The following is a 13,736-nucleotide window of genomic DNA, read 5'->3' as shown; positions in this document are numbered from 1 at the left end:
AATTCCTAAAATAGTTTTGATTCATATTTCATTGTTCTATTTTTTTAATTATCTACCAAGTCTGATGGGAATTATATATGTAGTTTATAATGCTAATATAATGACAGGCTCAATAGTATCAATATCTATTTTTTTATTTCTTTGTTATGAAATCATGCATTTTTATGCATTGTCTTCTCATTCTTATAACTATATGAAATAGGTATACTTATCCGCATATTAATGACGACTATTTTAACAGAATTCTTTATGTTTAAGAGCATGTGCAACTTAAGAGCCTGTTGGCCACTGTATTCCCAGAATACAGTAGGTACTCAGTAAGAATCTGTAGACTGTTGGCCTCACCTCTATGTGACCTTGGACAGTTATTTATCTCTTTAAATTTCAATATTCTCATCCATAAAAAGATGGTGAAACAATCCTAGGAAGTCAGTGTGTTCAGTTCTTTTAAGCCTTTATATAAAGTACCTGGCACACTATGAATACTGAATGAATGTGACCTTATTACTATCTCTTTGACAGCATTAATCAGAGTTGTATCATACTGCCAAAGCTTCATATTAAGAATAAAGCAGTATCAGAATAGATGATTATACCTAAAACCTAACTGCTCCTCATGCCAAACTGATATGTTCAGTGTTATTTGTTAAAACAAAAATCAATACAACATTTTAAAGGGATAAAAAGTAAACTAATGAATATTTTAAGGAAAGAAGAATCCCCTTCTGAAAATGGAACTAAGTGTAAGAAGTATATAGTTTACAAATATTTGGGCCCATAAGTCAGGGCTGGAAATTATCTGGGCAGCAAGAGGTCATTGTCATGGTACTTACTTTAGGGCAAGGTGAGTCATCTAGATATTATAAATTGGATGCCAGAAATTGACATGACAAAAGAAACTGAATTAAATTACTGAAAGAGATCTTAGAGCTCATTTTATAGAAGAAGAAATAGATTGAAGAGGCTAACTGGAAAATCAAGTATGATAACTAGCCAAGCATAAAAACAATTCTGCATTTCAGGAGTCCTGTACCAGGGATAACAATATCTTAAAATCCACATTTACTCATGGCCCTCAGTTTTGACACACAGAAAAAGACACAGAATCACACACAGATAAGAAGTGAACTTAGATAATTTGTGACATCATCCAAGTTCTGTTCAAGGTATTTTGATGCTTTGCTTGCCAGGCATGTTTCAGTTGGTTTCTTCATCAACCAAAGAACTACAATGGCCAGGTTTCTGGGCATAATGTAACAAATGTTGGTTTGTTCAATTTATTTTAGGATGGTGAAAATCTAGGAGGGAATTATCATCTAAAAATACTCCAAATAATCAAACATTAGAGTTATTTAAAGAACTGATGAGCAAAGAAACAGCAAGACAAAATCAAAATGACTTGGCTGCCCACAGTTACCACTGGAGCCAAAATTGATACTGCTGCCTAGCTATACTCCTTTAATATTCTTTCCTCCTAATCTCTATTACAATTTCACATATGCTTAAATTCCAGGACAGTAATAAGGAAATAAGCATAATAAAGGAGGAATTGATCACATTAAGCACATCTTAGAATCCAACCTATCTTGAGGATGCAGATAAGCAACAAAGGTCTGATTTTTTTTTCCGGCTGCACCAAGAGGTATGCATGGAACCTGAGTCCCCAGGAGTAGAAGGGTGGAGCCTTAAGTACTGGACTGCTAGGGAAGTCCCCAAAGATTTGATCATTAATCAGTAACCCTAAACTTAAATGAACATTCATTTCCATTCTTACCCCACAAACTATCTGTAAGAAATACTATAATGGTGGAAATAAATGTTCAGCCACATACATTCTATGAATAAGGACATTTCCAAATCAAGCAAGAACCAGATAAAAGAATATGTACTTGGATGCTTGGTTAGGGAAAAAGTAACAATCAAAAGTCACTGGCGTGGGACTTCCCTGGTGGTCCAGTGGCCAAGACTCCATGCTCCCAAACCAGGGGGCTAGGGTTGGATCCCTGGTCAGGGAACAAGATCCCACACACCACAACGAAGATCGAAGATCCTGCCCGTGTGCTGCAACTAAGACCTGGCACAGCAAAATTTAAGAAAAAAAGAAGGTCACTGGCTTATCCCATGACCACTGGGCAGATGTTTAAAAAGTCTTAAGCCTGGTCACTCTAGCTCTTGCACATCCAAAAGGAGATACTTAAAAGACTTGTTTCAACTGGATTAAGGTAGTCAAGCAACTGCTTTATGGGAAGCTGAAGCTAGCGGTAATCTGAATGTATGGCAGATTCCCAGTCAAGAAGAAACCTCAAATCTACTTAGGCTCTATTCAGCAAAGCAAACTGGGAAAATTTTTCTTTTTGAAGGAGAGACCCTAGTGTAGATCATTCTAAAGCCTCTGCCAACTTCTTCACTTTTGTGATTTAAAAGGAAGCAAAGAACTGCTCTTTACAACAACCTTTTTAATATTCTGATTCAACAGGATATGAATTCATTAGCGTGAATTTATCCTAAAGGAAAGTCAATAACCAGCCTAGCTTAAGAGTATTTTTTCTTCTTCCAAACAACGAAGGGATAATAGTAGTTAACATTTATAGAGCACTTACTCCATGCCAGCATTATTCTAAACTTGCTATATGTATTCATCCAGTAAATCTACACAATCCTACAAAACAAGTATAATTCCCCATTTTACATCTGGGGAAACTGAAGCACCAGGAGTTTGTTTTTTTTTTTTAAAGGAACTTATTCAAGGTCAAACAACAAACAAATGGAGAGTCAGAATTTCAACCTAAGCAGTCTGGATCCAGAGTCTATGCTCTTTAAGTTTTTCTGCCTCATGATTATACAACTGTTTTTAACATTAAAACTGTGAAAGAATCACAAAGAACCTCTCCCACCCCACCCTGGGAGATTTCTCTACCTACTTACTTATTGGCTCATAACATAGGCTAATCAGAAAGGTTCAAATATGGTAAATGGGAATTATATATATCACATCTATATAACCATACATGTTTCTCCCTTTTCCCACCAAAAAAGGGGGAGTGGGGCAAGGAGGGAATTAATTATTTAACTCACAAATTCTCTCATATTAAGTCCTGCAGGCCTTAGGGAGAAACTGACAGCATGAGAAGTTCTTTCTCCTTTGCTCTCTCTAGGGTTGAGCTTTTTTTCTTTTAGAAAGCAGCTTTGGCCTGCAACTCTGTATTAGTAACAAACAAAGCTTTTCAGGCATAGGCTTTCGATCTTAATTAAGATTTGACCATATGTATTATACCTGGAACCAAAATATAAACTTTCTCATGATATTAAATAAAAAGGGCCCTGCAGAAGTAGTTAGGGAGAAAAGTGCACCCAGTCTCTCACTCTGAGGCCTGAACTACTTATGAACAAATGCGTGCTTATTTTAACTTGACTAAATATCGTCTTCTCCATTGCACCTGGAACTCTAATTTCTAGGCAAGAATCTTTGCCACTGCTACAACTGTACTACAAATTCAAAGTTTTACAGATATTGATTTTTTTTGTTGTATTTTTCAGTAAATTTCAAGGAAGAAACAGGGAAAAAGCCACTTTCCCTTCTATCCTTTATAAAGCTAAAATCATTTATAAAACACCCTTCAGAAATTTACTCACACTCAGAAGTTGCTAAAAAGAATAAAACCATATCAGTTCAGTTCAGTTGCCCAGTTGTGTCCAACTCTTTGCAACCCATGCCAGGCTTCCCTGTCCATCACCAACTCCCAGAACTGGCTAAAACTCAAGTCCATAGAGTCAGTGATGACATCTAACCATCTCATCCTCTGTCATCCCGTTCTCCTCCTGCCTTCAATCTTTCCCAGCACCAGGGTCTTTTCTAATGAGTCGGCTCTTTGCATCAGTTGGCTTCAGGCTTCAGCCTGTAAATTAACTCCTGAGTTAAAAATGTAAGTCACTGAAATATTTTTCCACTGTTTTCCCACCACACTTAGAAAAAACTCTAAACTCTAACATGGTCTTTATAAAGATAACCCAGTGGAAGCCCACCCCACCTCTCTGATCTCATTCATCCCTTAATTTCTCTTTCACTGGCTTGCTGAGCTCCAGCCACACTGGCCCTGCTCCTGTAACACTCCAAGCTTATCCTGCACCTTCTATTCTCTAGGCTACAAAGCTCTTCCAGATTATGAACAGACTGATCCTCCTCACCCATCATGCAGATCTCACTTCAAATACCACCTCTTCAGAGAGACATTTTCTTCATGGCTCCCCTCCCACCAAAATTATATCACATTTCCATGTAGCTGCCTCATCATTCTCTATTTGAGATCACATTTCCCTATTTTGGGCTTCTCTTGTGGCTCAGTTGGTAAAGAATTCGCCCGCAATGCGGGAGACCTGGGTTCCATCCCTGGGTTGGGAAGATCCCCTGGAGAAGGGAAAGGTTACCCACTCCAGTACTCTGCCCTGGAGAATTCCACAGACCGCATAGTCCATGGGGTAGCAAAGAGTCGGACACAACTGAGCGACTTTCACTTTACCCTATTTTATTTGTTCATTATATTTATCATTCTCTAAAATTATCTTGTTAATATGTTTAACCTATGTCTCCTCTAACAGACTATAAAGTTCCATGAAAACAAGTGCTACATTTATCTTATTTACTATAATCTCTCAAGGAACTAAAATGAATAAATACTCTACTACTAAATGTGTAGGCTCATATACAGATTTTTATATTTTTATAACCATTCTAACACATTATATTGCTCTCTTTGGCTTCTTCTGCTCTTTTCTACCCATTAGCACCTACTGTGAGAGAATTAAGCAGCAAGAAATACAAATAAACATGTAGACTTTATATTATATAAGCAGTTCAGAGAATGAACTAAGGTTTCAGAATTAATAGCATGTCTTTCAAATTGTACACTGATCCTACTTATCAGTAAACAATAGTATTGTAAGTAAATTGCTAATTATGTTTAAAAAGAAACTATCAGATAAAATTTAGCATTTATGAGTAATATACTTTTATGTATATCATGAAATACAGATTAAAATATTGAATATAATTTAGAAATAAAACAACCTTCATTTTAGTATTTAACATAGCTGTGATATCATCTTCTACCTAAAATTTAATTTCATCTCCAAACAAAAAAACCATGTTTAAAAAAATTAAAGGAAAGTATGACAACTATAACTCATAAAATAGGCAATCTCAATAAACATACAGATATTATTTTTTTTAAAAAGAATAAATGGAAATCCTGGAGTTAAAAAGTATTAACAATTCTAGAGTGGAAAAATATTAAGAACCAAAATTTGAGGAAATTCCCTGGATATCCAGTAGTTAGGACACAAAGCTTTCACTGCCAAGGGCTCTGGTGGGGGAACTAAGATCCCAAAAGCCACTGGGTGCAGGGGGGAAAAAGAGAAAGAACCAAAATTTTAAATTCACTAGCAGAGTTCAAAAGTGGATTGGAGATGACAGAAGAAACAGCCAATGCACTTGAAGCTATTACAATGCTGTGTGAAAGTCGCTCAGTGGTGACCAACTCTTTGCGACCCCATGGACTGTAGACTACTAGGCCCCTTTGTCGATAGGGATTCTCCAGGCAAGATACTGGAGTGGGTTGCCATACCCTCCTCCAGGGGATATTCCCAACCCAGGGATCGAACCCCGGTCTCCCGCCTTCTAGGTGGATTCTTTACCATCTGAGTCACCAGGGAAGCCCACCAATTATGAAGAAGAGAAAATAAAAAAATTTTAAATGTACAGATCCTCAGAGATTTAAGAATACCATGAAGCATACCAACATACACATAATGAGAGTCCTAGAAAAAAAGGAGAAGAATAGAAAAAATGTGAAGAAATTATAGATAAAACTTACCAAATGGTTTTAAAAAGTTAACCACCACATTTAAGTTTACTGAATCCAAAAGAGGATTACACAAAGAGATCCACACCCAGACATATCACTGTAAAACTGCTGACTAAGGACAGAAAATTTTGAAAGCACAAAAAGAAAAACTACTCATCAGAAACAATGGAGGCCAGAAAGCAGAAGATGACGTATTCAAGATGCTAAAAGAAAAAAAAAATGCAGCAAAGAATTCTATATCCAGCAAAAGTACTCTTCAAAAATAAAGGCAAAATAAAAACAAGCCCAAGAAACAAAGACTGAGATAATTCATTAGTAACAAACTTTCCTTACAAGAAATCCAAAAGGAAGGCCATGAGATTGAAAGGAAATAATCAGCCCATAAATCAATACATAAAAAGAAATAAAGAACACATAAACAGTAAATATGTGATAAATATTTTTAAAACTTTATGTTTTCTTCTCTTGACTATTTTTAAAAACATACAATTACACTAAAATATTGTAAAATTGAAAAAATAAATAAATAAAATATTGTAAAATTATATTGTTGGGCTCCTACAACATAAAAATTTAATATGTATGACAATATTGACAGGACAGGAAAAAAAATAGAGCAAAGTTTTTGTATTTTCTATAATTAAATCAGTCAATTCTGAAGCAAACTGATAAATTAAGATACACACTGTAATCCCTAAAGCAACCTAAGAAAATAATTTTAAAAAATCCAGTTAAAAAACTAACAAAGGAATTTAAATGATAGCCGGTAAGATAACTATTAACTCCAGAATAGGCAGTAGAGGCCAAAGAAAGAAATAAAAAAGAAATGAGACACATGGAAAATAGCAGAACTGCATAAATCTGACTCTCAATGATAACATTAAATGTGAGCAGATTATGAATTCTCCAATCAAAAGGCAGAAGTGGTCACATTAATTTTTTAAAATAAGCATTTTAACTATATGTTGTCTGTAAGATACACTTTAGATTCAAAACAAAAGTAAAAAGACAGAAAAAGATATGCAACGCAAACAGTAAACATAAGAGAGCTGGAGTAGCCACACACTAACACCAGATAAAATACTACTATAGAATGTATGTATGTGTATTATTATATCCATATATCACATCTAACACCAGTCCCAAAAATATGAAGCAAAAATTAACAGAACTGAAAGGAAAAACAGATACTTCAATAATAATAGGTTTTAATATCTCACTCTCAATAATTAATAGAAAAGCTAGACAGAAAATCGGAGAAGGCAATGGCACCCCACTCCAGTACTCTTGCCTGGAAAATCCCATGGACGGAGGAGCCTGGTAGGCTGCAGTCCATGGGGTCGCTAAGAGCCGGACACGACTGAGCAACTTCATTTTCACTTTTCACTTTCATGCATTGGAGAAGGAAATGGCAACCCACTCCAGTGTTCTTGCCTGGAGAATCCCAGGGATGGGGGAGCCTGGTGGGCTGCCATCTATGGGGTCGCAAAGAATCGGACATGACTGAAGCGACTTAGCAGCAGACAGAAAATCATAACAAAAAACCAACTTGACCTGATACCTATAAAACATTCCACCCAACAGTAGCAGAATACCTTTCTAGTGCACACAGAACATTATTCAGAATAGATTACCTACTAGGTCATAAAGATGTTTCAATAAATGTAAAATGAGAAAAAATACAAAGTATGTTCTCTTACTACAGGGACATTAAACTAGAAATTAACAATAATGAAATTTAGGGAATCCCCAAATAACTGAAAATTAAATAATACATTTCTAAATAACCATGGGTCAAAGAAGATATCACAAAGGAAATGAGAAAGTATGAATTAAAATTTTCAAAAGCAGAGCATATAAAAACATATGGTCACTAAGAGTATTTGGAAGGAAATGTATAGTTTTATATGCCTGTATCAGAAAATAAGATCTCAGATCAATAACCTAAGCGTGTACCTTAAGAAACTAGAAAAAGAAAAGTAAATTAAATATTAAGCAAACAGAAGGGATGAAATTATAAAGATTAAAATGGCAATCAGTGAAGTAGAAAACAGAAAAACTTTTTTCTTTGAAAACGAAACTGATAAATCTTTTCCTAAAATGACTAAGTAAAAAAGAAAGAAGAAACATGCTACCAAAATTAGAAATGAAACAAAGACATCACTCCTAGGCTTGCAAAATTAAAAGCATACATAAAACTATTACAAAGTACATGCCCAAAATATTAAATAGCTTAGATGAAACAGACACATCCCTAGAAACACAATTACCAAAACTAGTAACACATAACTTAGCAAAAAAATCTGAATAGGTCCAGTGAAGAAACTGAATTAGTAGTTTAAGAATTTTCCAAAAAGGAAAATCTAGGCCCAGAATATTTCATTGATGAATTCTATGAATATATTTAAGGAGGTAATACCACCAATCCTTCACAAACTCATAGGAAACAGAAGAGGGAACAATTCTCAATTTATTCTGGGATTAAAATGTATAATTACATTACAAAATCCAAAGAGATCACAAGAAAACTTCAGATCAGTATCTTCCGTAAGTATAGACACAAAAACGTTCAATAAACATTAGCAAAGTAAATCCAGGAGCATATAATAAGAATTATACACCATGATCAAGTGGGATTTAGCCCAGGAATACAAGGCTGGTTTAATTGTTAAAAATCAGTTAATATAAAACTCTATACTAATGGAATAAAGGACAGAAACCACATGATGATCTCAGACATTAAAGTGACCAACCGTTTTGTTTTGTCTGGGACTAAGAGTTTCCCAAGAAGCAGGAGTTCCAGTACTAAAACCAGGATCAGCTTGAGCAACTGCACCAGTTTGTCATGTTAAGAGATGCAGAAAACACATTTGCTGAACTTCAGTAAAATTTGATTAAAAAAAAAAAAAAAAAAACTCTGAATAAAATAGAATTAAAAAGGAACCCTCTATCAAATAGAGAAATCTGTTATACAACATTTTGTCACAGTTAGCAACAGTATACTGTATTCTTAAAAAATAAAGAAAGGATTCCCTGGTGGCTCAGTGTTCAAGAATCCACCTGCCAGTGCAGAAGACACCCTGATCGGGGAACACCAGATCCCTGGTCCAGGAGGATCCCACATGCTGCAGATCAACTAAGTCCATGGGCCACAACTATTGAGTCTGTGCTCTAGAGCCGAGGAACCAAAACTACTGAAGCCCATGCTTCCTACAGCTTGTGCCTCGGCAACAAGAGAGGCCACAGAAGAGGGAAGTCCGAACACTGTAACAAGAGTAGGCCCCACTCGCTTCAACTGGAGAAAAGTCCAAGCAAGAACAAAAATACAGCACAGCCAAAAATAAATAAATTTTTTTTTAAATCAATAGGGTAGATCTCATGTTAAGTGTTCTTACCACAATTTTTTTTAAGTAAAAGATTTGTACACTGAAGATTTTAAAACATCACTTAGAAAAATTAAAGATCAGTAAATAAAAAGAAAGTTTCATGTTCCTGTATTTAAAAATTGAATATTATAAGGCAGCAATTCATCCCAACCTGATCTACAGATTCAATGCATTCCCCATCAAAATTCCAAAACATTTTTTTGCAGACAATGACAAACCAATTTTTCAAATTTTACATGTAACCCAGAATAGCCGTAATTTTAAAAAATAACAAAATTTAAGGATTTACACCACTTGGTTTCATAAATTACCATAAAGCACAGCAATAGAGACAGAGTGGTACTAGCACAAGGAGACATACAGATAAAACAGAGTTGCAAGTCCAGAATTAAATCTTTACATTTACAAGCAATGGAGAAATGACAATCTTTTCAATGAATGGTGTTAAGACAACCCATTATGTGCGGGCTAAGTCACTTTAGTCATGTCCACCTCTTTGTGACCCTATGGACCAAAGCCTGCCAGATTCCTCTGGTCCATAGGATTCTCCAGGCAAGACTATTGGAATGGGTTGCCATTTCCTCCTCCAGGGGATCTTCCCATATACAACAGGTGAATTTAGACCCTTATTTCGCACCATACTCAAAAATTAACTCAAAACAGATCATAAATCTAAGAGCAAAATCTATAAAATATCTAAAAGAAAACAAAAAAGAAATCCTTACACTCTTGGATGAGGTAGAATTCTTAAAACAACAAAAGCATGATCTACAAAAGAAAAATTGGGAAATTAAAACTTTGGTGCTTCAAAAGACTCCAATTAAAAAGAAGACAGAGAGAGAGAAAAGCCACAGACTAGGAGAAAATATTTGTAAATCATGTATCTAAGAAAGGACTTGCATTCAGAATGTTATTAAAAACTCTTTCAAGTCAATAATAATACAACAATGGGCAAAAGACGTGAATGGCTTTTTCCACCTAAATGGATATATGAATACCATATGAAAAAATGCTTAACACCTTGCATCTTTAGGAAAAATGCTATTTAAAATCACAAAGAGTTAAACATTTCATAGTACAATGGCTATAACAAAAAGTACAATAACAAGTGTTGGCAAAGGTGTGAAAAAATTTTAACTCTTGTACACTGCTGATAGGAATATAAAATGTAAGGCCACTTTCAAAAACAGTTTGGCAGTTTCTCAAAAAGTTAGATGACCCAGAAATTCTATTCCTAGGCATCTATCCAAGAGAATGAAACCATATGTCCACACTAAAGACTTAAACTTTCAAGTTTCATTATTTCTAACAGTCAAAAACTGGAAACAATCCAAATGCCCATCAACTGGTCAACAGATAAACAAAATATGGTATATCCATACATCAAAATACTATTCAGCAATAAAAAGAAACAAAATATTGATGCATGCTACAATATGGATGAATCCTCAAAACATGCTAAGAAGCCAGAAGAAAAAGACTACATATTCTATGTTTCCATTTACATGAAATATCCAGAAAAGGAAAATCTATAGAAACAAAATACAGATCAGTAGTCGACTGGGGCCAGGAGTGAGAATAAGGGTTAATTGCAAAAAGACTAGAAAGAATTTTTAGAAGTAATAAAATGTTCTAAAATTGGCTTGTGGTGATAATTTAACAACTCAATATATTTACTAACGAATTATTAAATTTTGCATCCAGAATTAATTTGGGGTATTAAATAACTCAAAAAACTAATTTTTTAAAAAACTGTATATACTCAGGAGAAATGAAAACATATTCACACAAAAATTTGTACAAAAATGTACATTGCAGCATTACTTGTAATAGCTAAAAAGTAGAAACTCTAATGTTCATCAACTAATCAATGGATAAATAATATGTGGTATATCCATCCATACAATGGAATATTATTCAGCAATAAAAATGAAATGACACATGCTACAACATGAATGAACTCTGAAAGCATTATGCTAAGTCAAAGAAAGCAGTTATGAAAGATTACACACTGTAAGATTCCATTATGCAATTTGTCCAGAATAGAGACAGAAGGTAATTAGTGCTTGCCTAAGGCTGAGGGTTTTGGAGGAAAATGGAGAGTAACAGTTGATGGGTATGAGGTTCCTTTTTGGGGATAATGAAAATGTTTTAAAATTGATTATGGTGATAGTTCCACAACTCTGTGAATATATTAAAAACCACTGAACTGTACGCTTTAAATTGGTGAATTGAATGGTAAGTTAATTATATCTCAATAAAGCTGTTACTATCATCAACGACAATAAACCTTAGTGTACAATCTGTGAGCAAGTAAAGCCATCAACACTGATAAGGGCCTACCACAGCCACAGTTCCAATCTATCTACTTAGGATATAAAAATCTCAAAGTTACAAATTCTTTCCAACCTACTGTGATTATTTTGTAAATGAGTATATATGTCTGAATGGAAAAGTAATGATTTAACAAAGCAATTAGTTCAAGTCACTAAGTTTAAAAAAATACTGACATTAAACTGTCCAATTTCAAATGCCCAAGATATATGAATTTTCTACTTCATGTTTTTAGAAGATATCTCAGTAATATTCATATAAACTCACTTTGTAAACTATTACATCATATTTAAACCTTATTCCTAAACCCCTTTAAATGTAATTAGCTTCCAGTCTTATATAAAGTCATACTACCTTCTGAAGAAAAGAAGAAATTCTGAAACTCAAATATCCAATCCTATCTTGGTAAAGAAGACATTATTCTGTGCATTCTGGCACTATTCTGTGACCACAGCACTAGACAAAGTGCATAATTTACCTCACGATACAGACTCACAGTTAAAAAGAAAGGCAAATCTGATTACTAAACACCAGATTACTGTTCTATCATCACTGGATTAAAATTTAAACCACACAGTTGAAATAAATGTTGATGAACACAAGATAGGGGGTGAAATTCATAGTTGTACAATTAAGTGTTCACCTCTTCTTTCATGAAGTACGATGAACTTAAAGGCTATTCTGCAGCGTAGCTAGCTCCTACAAAAAAAGAGCCCAGGATGCTGGCACATGAGAAACGTTAGAAACTATTCAATCTAGATTACTCTTGGGGTAATGGAGTATTTTCTCTGTCCTCTATTGACATGGAATAAAAATGCTCAAGTAGAGAAGGGACTCGGCTGCCCAGCTCGCAAAGCTGCTCAGGCAGTCAGTTCCAGCCCTAGCCAAGCCTTCACCGTCCTCTTGCCGCGTTCCCCCCACCCTCCAATACCCAGGAACACGGTCCCGGAGGGCCAGCTTCGCGAAGAAAGGCTCCATAAGGCGGTCACTGGACGCGCGTGTTACAGAGCCCGTTTTTGTTTTGTTTAAAAAACAGATTCCTGTCAGAGCCCAGCCTCCCCACTCCCGCGGGAACAGGGGGAAGTGGCAGCAGGGGGCCGGTGTGGAGTGAGAGAATAAAAGAATGACCGAGTACAACCTGCCGTGCCAGCTAGCAGCAGAGGGCAGGAAAGGTAAGAGGCGGCTAGGAGGCCCGACGGCGGAGGAAACTGCTCTCCAGCCGTCCACGCCACCCCACGCGGCCGCAGCCGCCCAGGTCCCGCCCCGGGCTCGCCGCCCTGCCCCGGCGCCGGCCGCCGCCTCCCGCCTTACCCGACCCTCCCAGGACGCGTTTCCTCTAGGGCCGGACCCCCGCCCTGGCCTCCTCTCGGAATAAGGCGGGTCAGTTCAGTCCGCTTCTCGGCAGAGGTGACTCGCGCGGCGACGTAAACACAGCGAGACCAGCTGCGCGCGGCCCATCCCCCCCGCCGGGGTCTGTAACCTCTTCCCTCAGCCCTGCTCCGCGCCCCGCGCTCCTCGCGGGCGGGCGCGCCGCGCGCCTTCCCCTTTCTCCAAGTCCAGCTCCCCAACCGTTGCCCCGGGGCACTCAGCCCCCTTTCCCAGCTCCCGGCCGGTGTCACCGCTACAGCCTCCGGAAACCCTCCGCAAACCCCGGAGCAAACAACACAGGCGCCGGGCGGGGGCGCGGAGGGAGGCGGTGGCACTCGGGACGGCAAGGCTTTCTCGCCGCACCCTCCGCGCTCCCTCCCTCCCACCAGCCTCGGCGGCCCGCGCTCTTACCTGCTCTCCGCGTCGCTCAGGAAGACCGCCGCGTCGCTTTCCCTCCCGGCAGGGCCGCGGACTAGCCGCCGCCGCCGCCGCCGTTGGCCAGGCGTCCGGAGGGAGCCGGGGCCTCCCCGGCTGCCCGAGCCGCTCCACTGGGAGAGGAGGAGACAAAACAGCGGCGCGCCGCCCCGCGCAGAGCCCCCCGCCCGCGCCGCCCCACCGACCCCCCAACCGCCGAGGCGACGGCGGCGACACTGAGCCCGGCGCGGGGAGCAATGGTGGCCCCCGCCCTCCACCCCCCGCCTCGGCTCCTCCCCCTCGGCCTCCTGCCGCCGCCACCAGGACACTCGAGTCCGCCTCCCCCACCCCGCCCGCTCAGAGCGCTCCTCCC

The 13,736-nt window shown here is 38.1% G+C and overlaps 1 protein-coding gene across 7 annotated transcripts in view; it reads right to left on the bottom strand.

Moving 5' to 3' along the window:
- Nucleotides 1–13,452, bottom strand: part of ELF2 (E74 like ETS transcription factor 2) — a 99,189-nt gene extending 85,737 nt beyond the window's left edge. For 4 of the 7 annotated variants that reach the window (XM_061384158.1, XM_061384163.1, XM_061384162.1 and 1 more), the window contains exon 1: nt 13,361–13,452. The gene's annotated coding sequence lies outside the window, so the exon portion shown is untranslated. Of the gene's footprint in view, nt 1–12,892; nt 12,982–13,360 lie in introns of those variants that run through there. The other 3 variants (XM_061384161.1, XM_061384167.1, XM_061384160.1) reach the window with 3 other exon arrangements.
- Nucleotides 13,453–13,736: the final 284 nt, after the last annotated feature.

This window comes from Bos javanicus, chromosome 17 (genome assembly GCF_032452875.1).
Source record: "Bos javanicus breed banteng chromosome 17, ARS-OSU_banteng_1.0, whole genome shotgun sequence".
Lineage (NCBI taxonomy): Eukaryota > Metazoa > Chordata > Mammalia > Artiodactyla > Bovidae > Bos > Bos javanicus.
The sequence above is the reverse complement of the archived record's forward strand: the minus strand, read 5'-3'. Positions and strand labels throughout refer to the sequence as shown.